Raw genomic sequence first — 25,033 nt, forward strand, 5'->3', positions numbered from 1 at the left:
TTTACAACAGATTAAAAAAGCCACAAGCTAAACATGTGCAGAAAGTCAAACCAACATTCAAAGAAACAGGCCACGAGATCCTATTTCTCATTCTGTTAGAAAAATAATTTTTTTCAGAGGTCAAAGGAGATTCCTGAAAATGCGAAAACTGGATTGTAAACTATATAACACATTAACAAAGCTTGGATGAAAGTGATGAGCTATCAGCTTTGTGAAAATAGATGAGTGACTGTGATCCAAGATCTAGTATATTGAAGCCTGAAAATGATGTTTAATGAGGGAATCTGGGGGACCTCTGCATGCAGGGTATAAAAGGAATCAACTCACTGGAACAAATTTAATGTTCTCCTTTGAAACAGCTTATCTTTGTAGCTTCTGTTTACAGAATTAACTTACTGCATGTTATATTGTCTAATAGGTTTCCAGCCCTGCCCGACTTCAAATTCCAGATAATTGAACTGGGCTCCGTGAAACGCTCAAAGCCTCAGATATCGTTTTATTTCCTAACCCTGCTTTCAACTCTTCTCATGGTAAGATAAAAAACAAACAGAAAACATCCAGAGAAATATTAAAGCTGTCCATTTCAAAATAAATCAAACATTCGACTCTTTAGGAGAAGCATTTAAAGAAATTCTGCATTAATCAAAGGCGTTAGCATATCAAAGTTAGTCATTTTATCACAAAAGAAAAATCTAATATCCCCCAAAATTATGTGCTAATCTTTTAATCACTTTGGTAAAAAAAAATCTGGTTTTAGAGCTGAGTATGGATTAATCATTCAGTCTGTGCATCATTAGAGTCACTCTGTCTCACAAATCATTTCCAGATACAGACACAATAGAAGAAGCTCTTCTAGATAGTTTAAAATGTTATAATCTCAAATGTAAATTAAAAAAAAATAGAACCTATGAGAATGTGCTTTAATAATTATGCCTCCTAGTGGCTCTACCATTTTATCCACATTTTTATTTTCAGATATCCAGTTTAAAAAAAAAAAAAACGACTAACAAACAAAATCACTGATGTTGTACATCGGTGTGATAATAATCTTTTTTCTGGCATGTGAACAACTCTGCACTGACCCAGGGGCTACCTGTCACTGGTAACCTAATGACCACAGCTGCTGTTACTGCACACTGCTGGAAATCAGCTGCAGGGCATCGGTGAAATGCAGGACCAGATGCTATACCCAGCTCAGGAAGTTAAATCCACACCATATATACTGTTCAACGTGACGATATACAAGCTAGCACGCCGGATACACCGAGAAAGGTCTGCGTTTCCTCCAAAACAATGCGATCAATGAAAAGCCAGACACAACAGCACATAAATCAATTAGAGGATGTGATAGTTTATTTAATTTTGCCCTATTACCCCCCTCTGTTTGTCCTCTTCTCTCAGCTGTAACATTTTCTCTGTAAACATGGTGCAAAAGGGATTGATTAACACTTCTTCTCTAAAACCCATCTGCTGGGGCAATAAGGCCTTTTTCTAATGCATGAAACAGTCGGTGTCCCCGAGCGCTGTTTAATCCGTCAGCTTACATAGAAGAGTGCGCATAGATTGGTAACACTCTGCCGCCACCACTGAAGGCCACACAGGAAGACAGAGACAGTCAAAGAAATCAGAGAGAGTTGTGCTCACATCTACAACTGAGCATACTCCTGATTTTTGTTTTTTTAATGGCTGGTTTTCTCACCTCTCTTAGCATTATCTTCTTCAGACATATATTATGCATAGCTCACCCCCATAGGACCATCCAGATATGAGGAAAACCAAGTGGAAAAGTGTGTTAGCTATGATTTTAGAGGGTAGAAGGTGTAGTGAGTACGATTCAAGTGTTATTTGTGTAGCTGTGCTGTGTGAGGTAACATTTCGATGAGTAGATGTTAGTGGATCATGACTTGCACCACCGCTGAGCGATGTCACTTTTCAGGTCAGAACATGGATGGGGAAAAAGGAAAGTCTGTCACACTGACAGATTTTCATGTTGGTTGACCGAGTTTCCTCTTTTGCCATTGCTGGCGCTTCAGCTTCAGCTTCAGCTTGAACTGACAATGAGAATCAAAGGAGGAAAATAACTCTCGAATGTGAGGAAAGACGTTTGTCGTCAGGAGTAGCTGTCACCCTGAAAAGACAGACAATCTTTCAAAGCTATCCACTAACTGTAAGGGTTGGCAAAATAATTGCGCATTGTCCATAAATAAAACAATTGCCTGGCTGGGTGAATTTATTTTTGCAGAAAACCACTGCCACAAAATGAGAGTCCCATCTTTGTCGACATATAGATATATCGACAGAAATATCGGCTGTTACCTGCTTACATGTTTATTTCAAGCCTCTTGGTGAAATACATATTCTAATTTGTTTAACAAGATTGTATATATGTATGTAGTATATGCAAAAGTCTAAAATTGAATCTTTGATCAAGCGTAACTTAATGAACTATAATCCAGATGGTGGTAATTAAGCAGTTCATTGGCAGCATCATTACCAAGTCACGGTGTATTTATCTTATGTGGCTTTGAAATTGTTCATTCCTGTCAGTTCATTTGATCAGTCAGGTACCAAACAGGCTGCATCGCAAATGATTTGAGAGTGATGGGAGCTTCCTTAGTGTTTTGGAAAGTATTTTGAAAAAAGCATGTATAATAACATAAGTATTTTGTAAGCAGTTTTGTAAACTTTATTCACACATTTACCTACATCTGAACTAATTTTTGTTTAAAAAAAATGAATCTGATTTCTAAAATTAGAATCTGGAGATTTTAACTTGTGCCCAGTCCTTTTAAATGAGATGTATATTTTTAAAATTATATAAAAGTAATCTACTTCACACACACAAATGAGAAAGCAATGCAGCTTATATATATATATATATATATATATATATATATATATATATGTGTGTGTGTGTGTGTGTGTGTGCGTGTAGGTGTGTGTGTGTGTGTGTGTGTTTTTCATGACTGTCTCCTTTTGTCATGACTGTTTTCATGATGGATGCACATGTGAATGATTCAGATTAAACCAAAGAGAAAGACATGCACAATTGTTGTCAAAATATTATTTTCTGAACATTCCTTTAGTCATGCTTAAGATGTTCCTTTCAATTTCGATGTCCCAGTGCAGCATTTTCAGCACTAACTGGCACCAGACCACGTTTTTGTTGGAAATGCTGAGCTACATGTAGGCTACAGCAGGTGCTAATTTTATTTTAAAAAAGAAAAGAAAAAAAGAAAAAAAAAAAGCTTTGACATATTAGATGTTCTGTAGCTATATCCCAAATTAAAAGAGTCTGAACTGTTCACCTTGTTTGTATTCCAAAGCATAATCAAATATGACAACAAAAACATTAACAAAACAATTAATCAGAGGTATGCGACACCCCCAAGCCAGCGTATGTATTGCTTATGCATACTCTCATCAGTCTGGGAGCATATTTCATGACAGCAACTCTTGAAAAGCAGAAAGGCTGCTTTACGTACCAGTGATCACATGAAAATAATTTATGGAACAGAACCTCTCAGTCCTAAGAGGGGGAAAAAAATCAAAGCTGCAATGATTTCTCACATTTCTGGGTCAGAAAACAGCCATAAATCTTTCTTATTTTAAATGCCACATCTTCCTCGTCCCAGCTGCCACCTTCAAAAAAACAAAACACAATAAAGAAATAGAAAAGGTAGGATTTAAAAAATAAATGAAGAAGGTAAGGAATAAAATCGAACGAGGAATAATAAAAAAGATTAGGAAGACGCCTGACATGTTGTCAAGAAGCCTCTGTTCTTGATCTGGAGATTAATTTTTCATTTAGAGAATAAAATACAAAAGCCATAGAGAAGCATTCAAAGAGTCTCGGGGAACCGATAACACAGCACATATCAGCCTTCGCCTGACATTAGGTAGAATGCCATTATAATATGTGCTGTGCTATCATTTCAGGTCAAAAGCATTGAAAGCAGTTTTCAGCCACGGGGCTCTGAGCTTGCCTTGCAGGATTGGTAGCTATGCCACACATTTATTTCTCCTCATAATCAAGGTCATGCATATTTCACTTTCTTAGCACCTTTAGACTTTAGTATTGGCTTACCAAGCTGCCAAAATCAAACATACAGTGGGTCTTGTGCATCTTTTAGATGTTTGTTTTTCATACTTTTGTGTTTGTGTGAAAGGGCATTACAGTGAAATGGTATCAAATGGTGTCCAGGCTGTAGGATTAGACTGAAATGGTGATAAGGGAGCAGAGAACAGCTAATTAACTGTTGCTTACGCCTCTGAACACAGTTTCGTATATCAGTAATCCGGTATGACCTCGGTCACAGGAGACCAAGGATTGTTGGCTCAGGCGCAGAACACTCGCTTATATATAGAACGATGCAACAGATTTCACTTTGTCCATTAACAGATCATTTGACACTGTAATTAAAAACATCTCGCATTGATGAACTAATCAATTCCCTCTTTGTAATGTAAGCTTAGAGCAGTTTCTCTCACAGTGGAGAACAGAAGGTCTGCACAGCATTTAGATGCTCTTCAGGGGAAATTTACATGGACTGTGAAAGCAAATTGACCCTGAAGCTGCATAAATTGGATGATGCAAAATAAGAAGATGTGACTAAAAAGAAGCAAAACCAGAAAAGAAATGCTGGAATTATATAATTAGTAAGCAACATACACTTAATTTTATACTCTGCAAGTTGATGATTCTGGATCCATCACAAAAAAAAAGTAAAAAAAAATAAACTGACTTCTTTCCCGTTAGATTTAATAAGAAATATCAAACTTATAAGCCAAAGTAAGATACAGGTGAAAGGTAATAGAAGAACATATTTTAAGAAATGCTCTATTTGCTTGACAACACTAAAATGTTAACAGTGAATCCTAAATAGCAGCATGGGATTTGCAGAATTCTTAAGATGTTGCAACATTGTTTTAACGGTGATAAATAATTTACAAAGTGTTGAGTCAGGCAATCATTGTCAAATTACCCTCACATTTAAATCTACAATTTAGAAAAAGAGGCCTGTGAGGTGAACAAACTGCAAAGCTGGAAAATTCAGTGTAAGCAGAACATCTGTGAATCCATGACGAATCTTGAAAGATGTTTTCTAAAAAAATATAAAAGAGAAACAATAGAAAGAGAAGTGGAGAAAAAAAATCAAAGATGCATTTCACATATTTGTCACAGAGTAACCCCCTGCAGTCAACTGAGCAATTTGCAAGCTTGTGGACAAACAACCAACCAATGATTGCAGAATTTAGTTTATCTGGCTGGACTATAAAGTTGTGCTGTTGGGTCAACACAATTTCATAATTACACTCTATGGTGAATGTAATGACTTTTAATCTCATATTTGTTACTTGATTATCATCGGAAAAATGACCAGATATTTGCATCTTACCCTTCATGTGTTTTCACTCTGTCAGCCGCAGCAGGCGGCTTCCAAAGCCTTATATGGAGAGGCTGATTGTGGGATGCTCCATTTCTAATGCATTGCCTGGGGTCAGGTGTTTGTGTTTGTCACACAGTTTTTAAGAAGAGCAGAAAAGCAAGGGTATGCAACCAGACAATTTGATTATGTCATGGTTATGCTAATAGATATGGGTACTGGTAAATATTATGCATTCTTTGGATTATTTATAACTTGTTATTCTGATTGAAAACCAATTAATAGTATAAGCCAGGAGAAGGAGCTTCCTCATGAGGATTGTGCAGTTTGTACATCAAAAGGCACAAAATGCTAGAACTCCACAGCCAGGGCCCTAGTGCTTTCTTCTAAATTTTATTATAAGTTCAATATTATTACTCTGAAGACTGTGAGTTATTTTCCACAGATTTTTGGTTTTGTATTTTTCTCACCGCAGTCATTATCTGCACTTCTACTTTCTGGGGAAAGAAACACAAAATTGCACCACCAACTAGAAGCCTGAGGTTTTGAATCCTTCCAACAATCGGCCAGATTCTACGGAGCGAAGTGAAAATATTTAGTATTTTTGAGAGAAGAAAAAAAAAAGCATGTTCAGGTTTCTCAGATTAGCACTGGAACCAACAGAAAGAAATAACAGTCTGTCAAAGTTTGATCTTCTCAAATTTGTTTACAACAGTCTTTTCAAAGCTTGTCTAATTTTATGTGAAGAGTTGTGAAACCACTGGAGCCACAGTAAGAGAGACTGTGTAGGAGTACAAAACATTTTAAAAGAACACCGACTGTTTCCACAAATCTGTGACTAACAAAGAAGACTCCAGCAACAAGATGCTGAATAGTGAGCAAGGTCACACACGGACCTTTGGGAATTAAAAGCAGCTAACGGCTTCATACACGCCGTCTAATTTCAGAGTAGACATCCACCATCTGCAGAAGGGGTTTGTAAGCAGTGCTCTCTAAGATGAACATAGCCGTGTGTCTGCAGTTTTAATGACCTCATTGATAAGCCACAAACCCACAGGGTGCAAAACATTTCAGAGGAGGTAGATTAAAATAGAAATACATTTTCATTAACGAAGTTCCAGAATTTTCTTTTTTTACCGCTAGACAATTTTTATTAGTAAATAAATAATTGAGTATCATCACTGATGACATAAAGAATGTAAACTGCACTTTGAAATAATGAATGTCACGAATCAGTGACTTATCTACTCAACCAAGTTGCATTCTGGGAGGATATATGTATTTATTCTGTTGTGGTTTGCACAGCCAGGCTTCCACCCTAAACGAAAACATCGGTATTCAGGGTGCAACCTAAGTAGTAACTTTTATTAGATCGTTAAGTTTTATTATTTTCCATATCATGAATAAAGCTTCATATAATACTTTTACATCCAGTCAGTACAAAGCAATTTACATATGACGTTTAAATCTAATTGAGGACAAATGTTTCCATTCAGAACTCTGAAGTGATAAAGCACCATAACTTAACTGACTTCACATGCAATAACGAAATGACATTTTCCTCCCAGTCTTTGTTTTTGTAAGTATGTAGTTTCATTTATGCTAAAATTAGCCTGCATAAACCAGGACAAAGTGTAACTGGAAAATACAAACAAAACTCCCTGCTGTATAAGCACAGGGGAGGAGCACAAAAAATCTTTTAAGGACTCCCTGAAAAGAAAATAAAGCAGAGCTGCCATGAATTAAACTGGCTCTAGTTTAAGAAGGGATTTTTTTTAGCTCTCTTCTGTTTCACCACCCATTCTCTCAGAATATGTAGCATCCTGCCAAGGCAGTGCAGTCCAGACTGACGGTGTCTACCACCATGGAAGGAAACTTCACAGTTTGTTAATACAGTTCTCTACATCCTTTTAGTTGCAGTGATGGTGTTGCAACTGAAAGGATTGTATCCCTATATATATATATATATATATATATATATATATATATATATATATATATATATATTAGTTTTTTTACTTATAATAAAAAAAAGTGGAGAAATGATCTGTTATTATCTGTGAAACATTACCATTTGCAAACACAAACAGATTCAAGCATAATTTAAATTTCCATTTAATTTTAGATTTCAGAAGGATAGTTGTTTTTCTGGTAAAATGTTAAGTAACATTGGCAGCTTTAAGAATGTTTTATTTTGCAGGACTGTGGAAAAAAAAAAAAAAAACTCTTTTGATTGTAATGAAAATATTGCTTATACGAAGTGCTTTGTGCATTTCAAAATAGCAGCTCTCCCTAACGTTGAATGTTTGTAAAAATTCGTACATAATCACAGGACCATGTCTACAACTTGACCTAAATTTCAATCAAGTGACAGTATTTTTTTAAGACATGCACACTTAAAACTTGAACAATGGGAAGAGTAAAATTGGTTTCATAAATAAATAAATGAGAAAGTTTAATATAAAAAAATTGACTTGATTATTTTCCCATATGTAGCAGGAAAAAAAAACTTTTAATTTGAAAGTTTTCTTTTTTCTCTTTGAAATTAATAATCAGAACTCAATTATCATTATTTTATATGTAAAGAGAGTTAGTCCTAATTGACCAGTGTTGAGCTAGATCAAAGTGCCCTCTGTTGGTGATTATGTGCATCTTTTATTGCTATTGTACAGTTTGAAAAACTAGTATTTTATATTGATATTTTTAATGACACTGTAGAATGGAGTTGACATATACTATAGGTAAATTACAGCCCTCAGCAATGCAGATAGCAGTATAACTAAAGGCTTTGTTCTGGTTCACCAGGGTCTGCTCCACTTCAATGGCTTTTCTCTAAAAAGATTTTCTGTTTGGTCTAAAAAACAGAGATGGTGTCTTTCCCTCAAACTTGAACTGGGAGAGAAAGCTTACAGGGACTGTGGTAGAAAAAAATAATAAACCAAGTGTAAAATCAGATTGCACGCAATCTCTGACAGAGGATTTGACTTTGTTTACCAAGCTATGCTGTTCATCTGTTCATTTGTCGGATCCACTTGGAAAAAGGACAACCTTCACCAAACGGAGAACAAGTAACTCTGAAAGCAGCAAATGTTTGTGACTGTAAGAAGTCAGTGACTGAGCTTTGCATGGAGTAAAACTTAAGTTCTAAATTGCTCCGAGAATTAGCTTGTCCAAACATGTCAGAGTACTCGCTTAGACATCCAATTACTGCCACTGCTCTCTAGGGGCTATTGGGTGGAACAACTTTTATTAACTGCTCTCTCATGAAAGATGAATCCAAACACCCTGCAAATCCTCGCTAGATTGGTGAGGGGTCTAGGCTGACGTCTAATCCAATTTGAAGGGTTTGTTAATTTTCATGGCACTGGCCACAAAGCCTGAGTGGAACCCTCAATGGCAGCTGAGACCAAGAATTAGTTAAGTGACAGCTTTAAAGAAAACAAGTAATAAAACTTGTCTCTGTGCATTCAGCTTAGCTGTCATAAGTGTCGGTGAAAGCCTCTCTTTGTACTTTATTGTTTATGAAATATTCATCTGAACCACATCCTTCTCTATGCTTTCTTCTTATTCCCAGACGATGATTACATCAGTTTAGTTCAGTGACCGTGAGCCCATGAGATGCTAAATTTACTTTAGTTTTGATGCCTGCTTGCTCTTATTGTTTATCCGTTTGCAGTTTAGTTCTTTTGTTACACTCTAAGTGTTTCAACTGTACCCAGATTAAACAGCCTTGTTTTCTTTCATGCTGAGGATCCAAACCTCTCAAAAACCTTGCTTTTACCCCGTTCCCATGCGTTGTGCTTTGCTTTTATTATTTATGAATGCATGCAAAACTACTTCTGCTGCAGCATTGCTCTAGTGTAAATAATGCATTTGGCCAGAACTTGCAGTTTTTCAAAAGATATTAGTGAAACTTTAAGTAGTGGAATGCAATGTGGTCCTTGAACCTCATGAAATCTGGCCAAAGTCCAAAACAAGATGCCCTTTGGCGTCACCAGTACATACTCTGCTGTCCTAACGGGGGGCTAATAAGGTGCACTTCAGTAGCTTCAAGTTATCTTTTTGACCTCACATTCATCATGGTGCAGAACAGCGTTCAGCAACAGCAAGTGAAAGGAATGGATGTGCATTCCTGAAAAGCTTAAAGCAACAGTTCTCTTCGCACAACATAAACACTAGGCAATTAAACGACTACTTATCAATAATCCAGAGCTAATTGATTTATATGGAATTCAAAATAAATTTCCCCTGATTAGCATTTATCCAGTTTGTCAAAATCTTGTCTTCTTTCTTTAGGATTAACAATTGCACTATTTAAGACTTAACACTGTGCTCTTATGGTCCAGATGAAGTTTAGTTTGTAAGGAGGTGACATCATGAAGCAGTTTTCTCTCTCAGAGGAACAAAACTACCACTTTCAACTGATGCAGAAGGTAGATCATAAAACTGAGCTTTTTCCAGGTCTAAGATGCAAAGAGTTTTATAATTTACTATAAACATAATAGATTATCTGATTATCTATCATTGAAAGACAAACATTTCTAAATTGAACTGGGTTTTTTCCAGACTACAGATTGATAAATGCAAAATGGAAAAAATAATTTTTAAAACTGCAGAAATAAGCCATTTATTTTCAGCAAAATGTTTTCTATCCAGGCATTTTCAGCTTAATGACATTTTGTTAAACATGGATTTCTTTAAATTTCACCTCCTTTTTTACTTTATTAAAGCAGAAAATAAAATCCCCCAACATCTAACAGTTTTGTCTTTGACGCAAAACAAATTATTGTCACAAAAGGCCTTCCAACAATCCTCATCAGCAAAATGGTCAGTAGTGTCTCTAAACACTTTAAATGTGAGAATCCATCTCCTCATTACCAGCTATTGTGTGTTTTAATAAAAGTCATTTCGGGTTGTAATTTGAAATAAAGCTGACTCCACAGTGAAATATAACCGTAAAATGTGAAGTGTGGCTTTGGAAACTCACAAGCCCGTGCAGTCACTATATAATGACAGCTTTACAAAGAGGTTAAAGGGACTACAGGGAGCTCTGGGTACTCCATTGGCCTGTTTGCATGGTAAGATCTGATTTGATTTGAATTAGAAATGCACAAGGAAATGTTTCCCACTTGCTGCTTAAAACCAGTGAAGAGCGGCGTTAACTCCACATGCAGAAATTCTGGGTCTGCTGCGTTTATTGCCATCATTACTCATTTTATTTTGGCTCCATTTCTCTGTAGTTTTTATCTGCTCAGTCAGTTGTTGGAGTTTAATTGTAAGAGCACGAGGACCCGAATGAATACTGTTTATTCGAGAGTGACTTACATTGCTTTTAAGCGGCGGAATAATTTTCCGCTTCAGCAGGCACATTGTTGGATAAAACGCAGAAATAAAGCTTGAAGATCCACTTAGCATGACTTTGATCTTATTACAGCTTATGGCTGGCTCGCACATTCATATTTATGTCAAAATACTTTTTCATGCTCTTGAATATTCTTTAAAGTCCACGGTACACACAGCACATATCAGCATTTTATGAGGGATTTAATATACGACTGAGCTGTAGAGAAAACAACATAAAAATAAACAGGAGTTTCTGCAAATCTGTCTTAGTGTTTAAATTGTATGAAAATGAAATAAAGAAGGTTGCCCAGAAATGCTCTGCATGTTTAATAAATATTTTTAAATACTTTAAGAGTCTAGCAATTAAATGCAGTTTCTAAACAAATAATGTAAGGATGTTGGATGACAGACAATCAAGATTAGGATTACCGAAATACCAAATAATACTGAGATTGAGATTGTGGCAGTATAAAGACATGTTTATTAGAGTACCACATATTATGGATTATGGCTTTGCCATATATCAGTGCCAAATATTTATAATATTTTGCAAGGAGAAATCCTAAGTGCAGAGGTAACCAAGAGGTAAGGGTCATTTCCACACTCCTCTATATACAGCTGCAACTTCCACATTATGTTACATTAATGTGTAACTGCAAAAAATTTAGTAAAATTATGACAAATAACTTTTTTAAGCATTTAGAATATCCAATTACAAAAGTTTGGTTTGGTAAACAAGAACAACATGCTTCATCTGAGGCAGACAGTTTTCAGTCTGGACCATCAGCAGTAACCTGAGAGCACGGCTATCAGTATAATTACAAAATATCCTGATCCACTAGAAGACTTTTTTCTTTCAATTAATCATGTAACAGAATGTATATTTGTGTTCTATTCAAAACCTTAATATACAAATGATACAATCAAAATGACAAAGAATCTGAAATACCACATGAGTGAAACTTGTCTTTTAAAGGATTTTATGTTAATTTGCAACGGCAAGTTTGAGGCTTGTGGTTTAATGGCCTTGAGTGAAAATACCATAGGTTGACCATGTCATTGTTTTTATGCAATGGTGGTTAAAAAAAAACAAAAAAAAAACGAAGAATCTGATTTAACTCAGTGGTTTTTAGATTCTGGACAATTTCAATTTTTTTTATTTTTGACTGTTAATGTTTCCTTCGTGCTACTAATTACATTCTTTTATAACTCTAATTATGGAAAGATGGGAATAAAGAATGGAAGAAGTTTGAGACTCTCAGACTTTATTTCTATGTCAATTTTATTTATTTATTTACCTTCTTAAAATTTTAACATCTGAGATTTAAATTATTCAAAATCTTTCTGTAATTATGCGAAATGATTGGAAATAAGCCCGACATCAAAGGCACACTTAACCTGGTTCAATAACAAAATCACTACAAATCTCTGAAAAACTTTAAATTTGCATGCTCATCATTAGCTTCATCAGTCAACCCAACATGCATGATGTGTAAGGAAGCTACAGCACATTGTGGAAACTTTAACGTGGAAAATATGCAAACTCCACAAAAAATTTTAAACCATTCTTTATGTTTTAAATTTAAGCTTGAGGGTCTTGTTTGATATGAGATACTAATATAAAACTTGAAAATGCTGATGTCATGAACATCATGGCTTTTTACATGTTACGTGTTTAATCCTTAATTATTTATAGTAGTAAAAATATACCATGTTTTTCTCTATTTCAGGCTAACATTGACTCATAACTATGGTGACATAATACGATACACAGTGAAGAAAATGTAGCTTTTTGCAAAAAATGTAATGCCAGAATGTTTGTGAACACACTTTCAATGCTTCGCTCTTCCAGTTCCCTGTGCGGTCAGATGATGCAGTAGGACAGACCGAATCCCCACCACATCAGATTTTTTTCTTTTCTTTTTTTGGTGGCCACAGAACTTGGTGTGAGGAAACAGGATGACTCAGGAGTGAGTGGACCAGCTGAGAAACTGGAGTGACAGGGTCAGACAGAGAGACTAGCCGTTTGTGTCAAAGCTCCTCTAAGAAGACCTCAGCCTCTGCAGCAGAGGGGATAATTTTCAACACGTCTGAGCCTAATGTTGGCTTCTGGAATAAAGCACTTCGTCTAATGTGGTCCGCCACCTCTAAAATAACACTACACCAGACCCAACAGGGTGGTAAGGGCTAGAATGTGGCCACATTCTGCCACATTGCCCTTGGAAAGGACCGATACTTTTTATAACTACCTGCTTTCCCACCCAGCATTAGGCACATTGGGAACCTGTGAGTTGCATTGTGTAAAATTGCTTATTAGGCAATAAGTCACATGAACTGAGAAAAATCTCCATGCCTTTCAGCCACACCACCTTTCAGACATAAACACATATACATGGCCGACAGTTTCAGGTCATCCAACAGTTCAGTTGTCATTCTGAGAACATTAAATCTTAATCTATTGATACTTTTTATTAGATTTATTAATGGAAGGCAAATAACAAGATTTATGAAAAGTCACCGTCTGTCACCAACTTCATATATAATATACTTCAAATATACAAAATGTATTTTTGTATGTTTACACTGGTAAAGTCCGATTCATTCTGTAAAAACCGTTACTATATTTTACTACTGTGCTGCTTTTGTTTGTTTTTCAGCCATGAAAAGCGCCGTTTCATATTTTACAAAGAAATAAACCGTTTATGTTTATTCTAAAGTGGTAAAGTAAGGAAGGCAGAGGGTAATGTGAAAGGCTAAACGCAAGGCTTCCTGTTTTTCAGTTGATGTATGCCTGCATCCACACGCATACATGAAATGATTTAAGAAAAAAAAAAAAATCCTCATGTCATCAATTTCAGTGGAGGCTTATTGCTGTCAACAGGTCACTGTCACACACACATGCTAAAAATAACTTACAGTTTTTAATATGCATCGTTTATGTGTTCTGTACGTGTCCAAGTCTTTCAGGTATACTTTGCCTTGTGTCTGAATGTTGATTATATTGATTTAGTAAATCGAGCCAGTATGAAATAAATGAAATATTTTTTTTTTTTTTCAACTAATGATTATATTTAAATAATTTAGGAATCCTGTCTTGGCAGAGGTGCAGAATAAGAGTAAAAGTAGCACTACTTCAACATGTTTTTACTCAAGTAAACGTAAGAAGTAGCCATTAACAAAATTACTTTAATAAGAGTAAAAAAAATGTTTTTTTTTTACTTTAAAAAAAAAAGTAAAAAAAAACAATGTTATCTTTCCAGAGACCTAAAATTATAATTATGTGCAATCTTTGTCATTTCAAAAACTCAAAAAAAAAAAAAGAATAACATTATGACATAATAAATTAAAGTAAAAGAGGCACTTTTCCCCAAATGATTTTTTTAAAACCCTACAAATTAGACCACCTTGTTTTGCCCTTTCAATGATTTTCATTAATTTATTTAAATTATTTGAATGCTTTTATACCCAAAATATATTGTTGTATGTTTCAGTCTTGTAAGGCAACTTTCAGTGGAAAGTCTTATTCAAAAGTATATATTTATGGTCAGAAATCAAGCCTGAGTCAGATATAGAAAACAGTCCCACACATTTCTATATTTAGGACTCTTCTCCAGTAGGTTCTGTCTGGACAAGTTTCGCTTCCACAGCTTCTGTGTGGGAAAAAAAACTCCCATCAAACTACAGGCAAATACTCTGAAGGCTATAAGAAAAAAAAATGGTAAAGAAAAGTATATATTTTTTATTTTAGCTCTTTTTGGTTAGTGAAATAAAAATATAGAAAATATGCAAGTAAAAGTCACCCATTACCAGTGTCTCTCACAAACCTTGAATTTATCATTTGCAATTTATCACACAAACAGCACATGCATTCAGTCTCTGTGCTGCCTACTAATGAACGTAATGAATCATTATCCCCACCTGGTCCATTTTTTCCTAAGTGAAAAACTACAAACAGACTAATGAGATTCAATTGAATGCTGACAGACAATTTTTCTGTAAATAAAATGAATAATCAATGTTGTAATTATCGTTTTAAATGTGCAGTCTTTGAAAATGTAAAGAATAAAAATGAAAGAAAGACGAGTAAATTAAAAAGCAATTTTGTTCCATTTACATACGAACCATCATTTCAGTCAGTCTTGCCAACTGAGCCATGTGCCGCAGAGTTAATCATGCATTTAATTGTATGCTTGCTCTGTTCTTTGTCTGAGAACGTATAATTTTGTCAGGTAATCAGTCGTTGAGTTAAAGCTGTCATTGACATGCTGTGTGATGCTCATCTGTTGCTTGCCATTAGATTTTCTTGCAGGACTTTGTTGTATAATACCTAAATCTTCTCCTTCTTTTTTTTTTTTTTTCAAGCTATCTATAGGCTGGCTCGGGATTTGTGGGAACAAAACATGCTTGGAGCAAAATCCATCACTTTATGGAAATAGCCATTGCTTCAATCCATTCATCGAGGGATTTAAGTAGCATATCCCACCCCTCCCCCCTTATCCTGTCGTTACAAACCTTTTGTTAGCCAGCCATTCCTGCAGCCCTTTGGATCATCAGTGTCTGTTTTCTACTTTTCAGCTCATTCTTATTTTGAGCATAGACGTCAAAGAAAAACAGCAACAACACAGAACTGCACATTTGCAATGTACATGACAACATGGCAGAAGAATATTTATAACCAGCACCAAGTCAATTGTAAGCCCCAGTTGTAACCATTCATTATACAAGCATCTTAGAAGAAGTAGCCAAAGACTAGCAGATTCTTTTTTTAACTTTTCTACATGACTTGACAATAACTAAGTCATTCATACGTATATAAATTTACACTATTGTTAGTCTAAGTTTCAAGTGTATTTAGCATCACTGAACCTGGTGTAGCATGATTTCTAATAATGTTATAGGGTAGGCTTTAATTTTGTTCTTTTTTTTTGTGGTATTGATTGAGAAAAAGAAACGTAGGTTTTGGTAAAAAAAAAAAAAAATCACAGTTTAAAGTCAGATTTTTACAAAAATAAACAAAATAACATATCCAAAATGGGTATAGAAAATTTTTGTGGTTTTAGCATTAACATTTTTAAATTGTCGTTTTCCTTCAGCTGCTTCTCTCAGGGGTTGCAGCAGATCATCTCCCTCCATTTCACCCCATCTTTTGTCTATTCGACTGTTCTGTTCTCCTTCACTATGTCCATCAGTCTTCTCTGGTGTCTTTCTCTTTTCCTCCTGGCTGGCAATTCCATCTCTAACATCCTTTTTCCAATGTCCAAACTGTCTCAACCCTGGTTTTCTAACTTTTATATTTTAAGCTACTCAGTTTAAATGTTACGCTTATTTTCTCATGTTTAGTCTTTATATCATACACACAACAGGTCTTACTAAAGAGAGAACTAAAATACTCTGTCTGCACATATGCTGAACTAATTTGCTACATATTCTGTCCTTGTAAAAACAGTTTTTTGTGATTAAGCCTGCAGGATGACCACTGGTATGCAATGATAAGGTAAAGAACATTTAAAATAACAGCTGTTTTGTTTTGCCTTGCAGCAACAGAAACCATCGCGAGCTCCTCCACCCTGTGCCATGTATCATCCATAAACACACTTCTTTGTCCCACTGGTCCCATTGACTCACTCCTGCAGCCAACCAAAAGATACTTGAAAGAGGAGTTTGCTGTGTGAAATTTTGTGTGTTATTGTTTTATTTGTGTGTCCATTATGCCCATCCATTAGCCTGTAGTCACAGAAAATGCTTTATTTCACAGTGAGCACAGTTGAGAGTCACTAACAACAGAAAGAGCAGAGGATCAAAGGATGCAGCGAGAGCTATTTTACTGAGGTTGCTATGCAACACAATTTTTTTTTATATTCTCATGCAAGATATCCATTCACTGTCAGACGGTTAGAAAGTGCATTGAGTTTTAAGTAATAATTTAGTAGTGTTAATGACTCTCTTACAATATAAAGATAAATGATGCTATATTAGGCACCTATGAGGGTGTTAATACTTTGTTGGGTACATTCAATGAGTTTTATGGTTTAACTGGTTGGAGGGCCAAAAAATACATCAGGTGACAGAAAAAAAAAATCATAATTTCTTAATGAGAAACCTCTTTATTTTACTGACCTTTCCTAGGACATTTGCTGCTGTTCTTTTCTTTACACAGTATTCAACTTGAAACAAATCATGATGACTTTTTTGATAATAGTACAAAAAATTTAAAGGGGGAGCGGGGTAGTCATAGCCATTAAATTAGAATCTTACTGAAATGCTTTTTTGTTTCTGTTGCTTCGGTCATGAAGTGAAACACATCATGTAGATTAATTATATGCAGACTTTGTTTTAATACCTTTATTTCGATCAATTGTAGTGATTTTCCACTTAAAACTAATAACATGACATTTAAGCTTATATATTACGCCAGACCTTTAAAAAAGTATTTTAATAGAGAAATGTGCATTTATTTAAAAAGTATGTTCAACACCTGCTTTGAGTTTATTTTCAGAAGCTTATTTTATTCTGACACTCAAGCCTCATATTCTATTTTCTACCATATGTTTAATTTGATAAGGTCTCACTGTGCTGTAAATTAGCCAAACCACAAAGGTAATTAATGAGAAGTCTCATAAGGTTTAACAGGAGATGATACAGAGTGGACCTTAACACGAGGCGGTTGATCGCCACACTAAATGTGTACATAGAAATCAGCTCGAAGCCATCCTCAGAATAGGTTTAACCTGTTCAGGGCGTGTTGTGATGAGCCACCTGGTCTCGGTGTCGTATCAGTCAGGTGTAATAATTTTCCTGTTAACCTGCTCCAATAAGCCACCTGAACACCATCAGACACCAGACTGGAGCTGCACTGTTGGAAGAGGGAACATGTTTAAATTTGGAATGCAGTCTGGCATCCTGAGACCCAGAACAAAAAAAAAAAAAAAAAAAATCTGCAATCACTCACTTACTGCTAAACGCTTTATTTTCAAACGAGCACCGCGGTGTGCTCTCAAATTCCAATTATTTCTGGAGTTCGGCTGTCAGAGAAGATTTATTAGTTTTCTCTTGTTTCTTGTTTTCTCCAACTGAAAATAAGTCAAAGCACAACTGAGAAAACTGCTGAAATATTTACTGCCTGCCTCATACTTCTTTGTATTTTTAAGATAAACCAACATGGAAGAAATTATTGAGATTAAGGTGGAACTGTAAAGTTGGTCTCCAGTGCAGGACTCCATTAGGAGTAGAATGTTATGAACAATGCTTCAGTAAAATGAAGAAATGTCATTATGTACTGCAGGTGTAAGCAATGGGGGGGTGGAGCCGGTCTTTTTCTGTTCCCGGTCAAGCAACCTGGAATCTGAGTTGCATGTCATCTCTGACCTGGATTTGTTCAAAGCCAAACTTAAGACTGATTAAAGGGCTTTGATGTTTAGCATTTTATGTTTTCTTTACTTTTTTTTTTAGTGCGGTTGTACTTTTTTAAAGCTTTTTACTTAACTCTATTTCTGTTTTGTTATGTTTTGTATTTGTTTTTACTTTGTAGAGCATATTGGGGATGTGAGGCGTTACTGGAAGATGCTCTCTAAATACAGTTTGATTTGATTGCTTAATCTAGGATGTTGTTGGAGAATGATTAGTGGTTTTTAACTAACCTCCACTAATTAGATTTCAAACTGATCAATCCCTGTTGCAGACATAGTTTGTTATCATAGACTAGTACAAACTTGCTGGCTTTGCAAATAAATGTCTTATAAAACTGCATCCATTTATTGAATTTTGGATACACATAAATCATCATGCAGTTCAACACAAAATCATACAAATGTGTCATATGCTATGCCTACATTCTATTTTCAATGCTATTATTATTAAGGGGAATTTGTGTGCTTGATAAGCATCATGACTATGCAATCCCTTTGATATCAGTAAATAGTGTTATATAATTGAAAAATAAAATAAAACAAAATGGCTGCCACAGCACAAATCATAAATCAGGTGTAGACCTGTTCTTTTGTTTTTTGTTTGTCTCAAACTATTTATGGATGCTATGGAGTTAACATAAACATGGTGCACATCATGTTAACTCTTCAGAGAGATGTCTGAGCAGAAAGCAATGGAGCTGCGGTTTTTTCTTTTGTTTTTTTAACAAGAAAGTGGGGCATGAAAAGGTGTGCTTGTTCCCCCCCATCGGTGGAAAACTGTGATGAATCTTGGAAGAACAACAAGACAGACATTTCTCTCCCACCATGTCATGTTTCTGAACTGTAACTCTGATTGTATAGCTGGGCTTAATCATAAATGGCATTTGTATTGAGAAAGTTATTGCTTACATATTATAAATGGGTTATTTTGATTTCATTGTTCTCATTTTTTTTTTCCCAAGTCAGTAAATGGAGAGACTAACAGAACATTTTTGTCCTTTGTATTTAGCTTTTGAAAACACAGAACAATGAAATAGGAATAGACAGTCTAATGGTGCAGTTAAGATTCCCACTAACAGGTTTTGGCTTCTCCAACCTCAAAGACTTGGAAAAACTCAAAATACAAGTGGAGGCATAAGAAAAGCTGAATTAATATATATATATATATATATATATATATATATATATATATATTGTTTTTTTTTGAGCAGGGTATCAATACTGTTCATCATGTAGCTGAAAATTGATAGTAATCTTGCATTGCTTTCGTATCTTTTCATAGTATTCTCATTTTCACTTATAAGAGTGTTAGAGGAGCAGTTAGTCTGTTTTTACTGTACATCTTAAAAAGTAATAAATGTAAACTGTTAAAGAAGAAATCAAATTTTAAGGGTTTAGCATGAAGATGCACTCCTTCCAGGTTATTACTTTTTAGCACTGTGGTAGCTCAGTGCCTTATTGTTTACCTACAATGTTTCTGAAGTTATTTGCTTGCAGTTCTCATCAGGTTTTCTTCTGAACATTTTATTTGGCTTACTGATATTACTAAGGTAATCTGATAAAAAAAAAATTAAAGATGTTGTGGAGCGTTCACAATTTAAGACACTGTATACAAACAGTTTTCTCTTCAGCTATAACACAGCAATTTCAAAACCTCGACATTTATACATTACTACATGTGTTTTTTTGAGCATTTCAGTATAAACACGTCACATTCTAAGGTAAAAGCATTGCATGTCCACTTCAACCATGATCAGTCTCATATATACCTGATTTAAAGTGGCACCTCCTCCCATCAGGCAAATGTTTTCCCTTCATTTAACAGAAAAACCTCCTATCCTGTTGCTTTTCATCAGTTCTGGCTATGTTATACACTGGCAAATGAGTAAGGAGTGGAGCCACTCATGGCTGGCTAGTTGACCTTTGTTTGTCAACCTTAAACGAACTTTTTGCAGACTAGTGCAAAAGAATTTTAGGTCCTTCTGAAATGTTTTCATGACTAAAAATGTCCTGCCCTGGGTGCCTGCTGTGAGGTGTACTTCAGACTTTAAGAACCACTGTGATGATCAGACTTGAATTAGATTAAAGCTGAGTACACACTCCAAGGTTTTTTTCTGAAATTTTATTCATGCCCAGTTGGACGTATTCAACACCAGTCTCCACTAGTTGGAGACAACAGAGCTGGTTAGGTGGGGACTAAACCTTACTGTGAAAGAGCACAAAGATGTGAATCGGAAAGTGTGAGGGGAACTTCACAATATACGTTACATGAGCTCTTGGTTTGTCAGAAATAGGTTATTGTTTTCTAAATGATGTGGAAGCTAATGATGTGGAAGCCAAGGGTCAAAAGCACATGCACCCTTTGATAACAAGTTTAAGATCACAGCGCCATATAGTGGCCCGGCATGACAACTACAACGGATTCACTGCATCTCATATAAAGGTGAAACTTTTCCCCCAGTCAACATCTGAAAACACTAGCATTTTCCAGACAGTAGTCTCCTGTAAATATAGCCTTATAGACTTTTGTTTGGATTTTGCTGCATTTAAGCTAAAATAAGGAATTTCTCTCTATAGAAATGCAGTTTCATCTCCTCATCATCCCTGCCTCTTTTCATAGACATTTCTTGTGTGTAAAATACAGACACCCAGTGATATTTTTATTCAGACAGAGATTGATAACTTTAGAAACTGTAAACACACTGTAATTTATAACACCAACTGAGATGTGCAGACATGGGGCAAACGCACTCTGCACTCTCCCCCCCCCACCCCACACTTTCTTTTATCAAGCTTTGTGAGAGCTGAGTATTGCTGTTTGTGTGGTCTTGCCTATTGTGCTCAGTTCAGTAATCTTCCTGTTCCTTTAGATGAATGCTGTCCAGTAATACCCTTCATCCCAACTGATGGACCCACGGAGAGCCGGACACTCAGCAGCTCATCTTGCTGCCAGCAGTGTTCAGCTCCTCTCTCCTGAGAAAGCAGATGCAAATCACACATTTGCTTTGAACTGGGATCCAGTACAGTCGCTAAAATTAGTAAAATGCTTGGTTTGATGCTAAAAGATGAACTATTGCTTATCTGGCAGAGGCACACAAGGAGGAGTTCTTTTGCTGTGACTTTCTTTGTACTGACAGCCAGTGCTGGTGAGATCTTAACAGGATGCTCTAATTCTGAATGGGCTCAGACAGCTGATGCAATCGAGACGTGTGAGCACACAGACTGAATGAAAAAAAAAAAAAAAAAACTGAGCAAACTCAGAGTCTGTCACATCATCACAGATTCAATGAGCTATTTGCCCAGGGTTTTATTTAGGCATATGTTGACTGGTGATAATCCAAATTCAGACCAAAACATATGCATTTGAAAGAGTGATGCTTGTTAATATGATCTTGCCTTTTAGATAGTTTTTTCCCCATGATGGTAAAAAAAGGCGCATTTTTTTCTTTTAAATAGAGAAAATCTCAAACAAGTTTATGACTTTGTGGTTCTTAGCATAAACAAATTCAAATAAATATTTTCACTAGTGCCGTTTACTTTCTTGAGGTTGCACAAGTGCAGTTGAGGCTGTTACACGCAGGCTTTTTGGATCCTTGATAAATAATCTATACCTCTCCCCTCACTTTGCATTTAAAAATTAATAAGTGTGATCATCAAAATGGATTGCTTTATGCTTAGTTGTCTCAGCACCTCAGTTCTGTTTCTGAGCCTGCTGCAGGCAGGGAGTGAGTGCAGGTGGTTTACAGACACAGAAAATGTAACTTCCAAGTCATGGTAACAGTGTTCCAGATTGCTATGCATCATCAAAAATCATCATTTCTATCCCAGGATGATAATGATTAACAAATACATAATTTCCCATTCAACCTCTGCCATGGTAATGGACTCAGCTTCTCGCAAGTGACCAGATTCTGCCTTATCCATTTAGAACATGATGGAGGAATAGAATACCACTTTGGGCTCCTTTCACTGCAAAAGGACATCCTTCATCTGAGTTGCCATTATCTCCATAATTGATATGAAACCTAATCAACAGTAAATCAACAGTTATTTTGTAAATCAATGAAGGTTAAATTTTAACATAATAAAACCATGAGAATGCTTAGTCAAATTCACCCTGTTGCAGATTTAATGTTTAGTCAAGATTAATTGTAAATAAGATTTCAGCAACAAGGCAGTTCAAAGTGCTAATAATATTGCAACCAATTATGAAGCAGCAATAAACATTATATTTTGTCAAAATCATCAAGCAAATATCTTGATCAATGTTCCAGATCAATGTGAGTTAAAGGTAAAAACAGGTGGGTTTTCAGCTTTGATTTAAAAGAAGTCAGTGTTTTGGCTGTTTTGCAGTTTCCTAGACATTTTTTTCCAGATTAATGGTGAAAACTGAATGCTGATTCCCCATGTTTGGTTCTGATTCTGGAGATGCAGAGTAGATGTAAACCAGAAGACTTGAGTGATCTGGAAGGTTGACACAATGACAACAGATCTTAAAGTATTTTGGTGCTAAGTCATTCAGTGATTTATAAACTGGTAAAAAATATTTTAAAGTGTTTTCTGAGCCATGAGGAGCAAGATCTTTTAATGGATGAATACCATTTGGGTCGCATTACCGAAGTGCATCCAAATTCATCTGCAAAAAAAAAAAAAAAAAAAAAAAAAAAAATTATATATATATATGTGTGTGTGTGTGTGTGTGTGTGTTCTGGAGCCGACTCTGCCTTCCTGACTGTTGTTGTCGTCATAAACAGTCAAATCCCCAAAGAAAATCATGCCTACTTTGGGGATATTTTTGTACGTAGTTTAAAACTTGACAATTTAAAGTAATTCCCTAAAATATTATTTTAAGTCTTCTGATGAGTAATGTTGTTACTTCACACAGTGAATTGTGTCAATCAGCAGGATGTTATTATTAGTTATTTCTTCTAACTATGGGTTTGTGTTTTCCCAAATTACACAAGAGCCAACAGGTTCAAGAACCACAATCAGTAGATGTTAAATGTGATATAAAATATATTTTTTCTTATTAGATCTTATGTGAGATTTGGGGATTTTATGGATATTTATGTATTTATCAAAATGCTCAACTAAGTAACACATTTTATACATGATGGTTTAAGCACAGGGGGAAAAAACTAGCTTGCTTACAGGTTTGAAATAGAAATAGATTAGGCCAAAATGGCAGTACGTGGGTGTGAACTGTGGGTAAAACTAAGAGAGGGAGTGAATTGACTCAGAGCTTTTTTTTACCTTCTGCTTTTCAAACTATTTTTTATCCATGTCTGTGTTAAATATTCCTCATCTATTATACATTTGCATTTATTTGAGTGTTTTTGAATTTTTTTATAAGATGTTTTGCATGTTCAAAAGCAAAAAACACTTTTAGACCATTTACTGTATCCCTTGAGAATTACAATAATCATAATAAGACTGTAATTTTGAACTAGTAGTGATAAATTCTTTTCGATGCAGCATGCAATTTCCCCAAAAAACTGTTAAAATTTAAAAACTTGTTGCTGTTATTTTTACAACATAATCAATAAAACAAATACAGTTGGATGCTATTATTCTATAATGTGTACTCTATGGCTTAGTGTATCCTACTGATTTGTGGTCCAATATTCATGGGTTCACCTATTTCCAGATTTTTCTGCAGATTGGACCTCCAAATTATTTGTGGAAAACTCGCAGAAAAAAATAAAAACAAAAAGTACAGATTTTTTGTTTCATATTTAAAAAAAAATGCTTTGGAAATTGAAATACCTTGGCGCAATGTTACTTTGGATGTTATTTGCAAAGCAACCAATCCAGTAGTACCGAGACGGTTTCCACTGTATTAACGTATATTTGGTGTCTTAATTAAATCAGGCAGTTTTGAAGTGATTTTTTTTGAGGTTTGGGACATAAGTGGGGTGAAATATTAGTGGATTTTAGTTACTCCTGAGCTGTGTGGTCCTTAACTACCACACAAATACAGGGGTCTGCTATACTACTTTTTATCCTCATCGCTAAAAACTCCACAGATAAGAGATAACATTTTAGCTCACCTTCCCAGGCCTCCCTGTAATGTATTTCTCTGTGAAACCTTCTGTTTTTTTTACACTAGTAACTAGTCCATATTAATATATACTTAAACTAATACAGGTGAGTCACTAGTTGAAAAAAATAAACTCAAAAATTAGACAGTAAATCAAAAAAATAAATAAATAAATAAAAAATATCCCAAGTCACAATTCTAATACAGCACATAGAATTAAGACGTCTTACATAATCTTAGATGAATAAGCTGTCAAAGTCAAAGGACTTCCTGCAGAGGAAGACATTCCTGGCACATTTTCGTTTTTTTGCCACCCTCTCCTGCAGGGCGATTAAACTTGTGTTCTGGATGCATAATAAAAATGTACACAGCTACACCCGCAGTGTGGGATCTGTGTTGCGAAAATGATAATTATTTTCTGACTTTTATGGAAAAAAATCTAAATCTAGATTCTCTAGTAACAAGAGCTGAGATTTTTGGAACAAAGCTACATAATTAGATAAAAGCATCATTGACAATATTATATATATATATATATATATATATATATATATATATATATATATCGTGAAATGAGAGCTAACATGTGGCTAAGACCCATTGATGCTTTGGTGAAACTTTGCATGATAATGGTAGGGGAACTTATAGGAGTGATTAGTTGAGAGCATCGGTAAAATAAATTCTTGTGAAAATGTTGCCCCTCTGAAACTAAAGCTGTGTATTCACTTAGAACCATTAATATTTGCAAGTGTTAATTTTTTAAAGTCATATTATAAAATGGATACTTAATTGAAATTGTGGACCATGTGGCAGGATTATTGTGGAAACAAAATGCTGAGAAACCCTAAATCTTATTT

At 35.2% G+C, this 25,033-nt stretch overlaps 1 protein-coding gene across 1 annotated transcript in view; it reads left to right on the forward strand.

The window, feature by feature from the left end:
- Nucleotides 1-25,033, forward strand: part of tafa3a (TAFA chemokine like family member 3a) — a 109,012-nt gene that overhangs the window by 35,319 nt on the left and 48,660 nt on the right. The gene's annotated exons all lie outside the window — the stretch shown is intronic.

Source organism: Poecilia latipinna, unplaced genomic scaffold, assembly GCF_001443285.1.
Source record: "Poecilia latipinna isolate Pla-1442-1.1 unplaced genomic scaffold, P_latipinna-1.0 Scaffold66, whole genome shotgun sequence".
Taxonomy (NCBI): Eukaryota; Metazoa; Chordata; class Actinopteri; order Cyprinodontiformes; family Poeciliidae; genus Poecilia; species Poecilia latipinna.